This window comes from Microtus ochrogaster, linkage group LG4 (genome assembly GCF_000317375.1).
Source record: "Microtus ochrogaster isolate Prairie Vole_2 linkage group LG4, MicOch1.0, whole genome shotgun sequence".
Lineage (NCBI taxonomy): Eukaryota > Metazoa > Chordata > Mammalia > Rodentia > Cricetidae > Microtus > Microtus ochrogaster.
In genome coordinates this window covers 48,118,707-48,119,296 of record NC_022030.1, presented here as the reverse complement: position 1 = coordinate 48,119,296, position 590 = coordinate 48,118,707, and the positions used below count along the sequence as shown (strand labels likewise).

At 52.5% G+C, this 590-nt stretch overlaps 1 protein-coding gene across 1 annotated transcript in view; it reads right to left on the bottom strand.

Annotated features, from left to right (window-relative positions):
• Raph1 (Ras association (RalGDS/AF-6) and pleckstrin homology domains 1) overlaps nt 1-28 on the bottom strand; it is an 85,844-nt gene extending 85,816 nt beyond the window's left edge. Inside the window, exon 1 of the mRNA XM_026786161.1 lies at nt 10-28. The gene's annotated coding sequence lies outside the window, so the exon portion shown is untranslated. The remainder of the gene's footprint in view (nt 1-9) is intronic.
• Between the last annotated feature and the right edge of the window lie 562 nt (nt 29-590).

Genomic DNA, 590 nt, shown 5'->3' with positions numbered 1-590 from the left:
AGCGCGCACCGTCCGACCCGCAGGCGCCGGGCCGCACCCAGCCGCAGCCGGCCTCCTGCGCGCGTCCCCGAGAGCCGCCTCCTCCAGGAACCGGTGAATCAGAGAATGAATGAGCCGAGAGGAAAATCCCGCCGCGGTCCCGCCCTCCGTTGCCCTTCCCGGTGGCTCCCGTCTGAGGCTGTGCACCTTTGCCAGCAGTCCACGTACTCAGTCTCCAGAAAACAGCCCCGGGCTAACCCAAACACCCGCTGCTTTAGGAAATCCCATTTTAGCCCCAAACTGTCGTTTCAGGAATCAGACACTCCGCTCATCTCTACCTTTTCTCGTCAAAGCCTGCTCATCTGGATCCCCAGTTTCTGTCCTCCCTTACTGAAACTGTTCGTAGTACAGGTGTTGGCATCTTATATGCCCGAGTATTACACTTAAATGGTGAATTTGCTCCCAAGCTCCGTGAGGATACTGCTTAATTTTTATGCAGATTCGACTTAGGCAGACTTAGATTTCTTTCGATTAACGTCCTTATTACGACCTTCATGTAAAGTTGATCAAAGGAAAGAAAAAAAATAGTATTAAATTACCTCTGCTTGGCT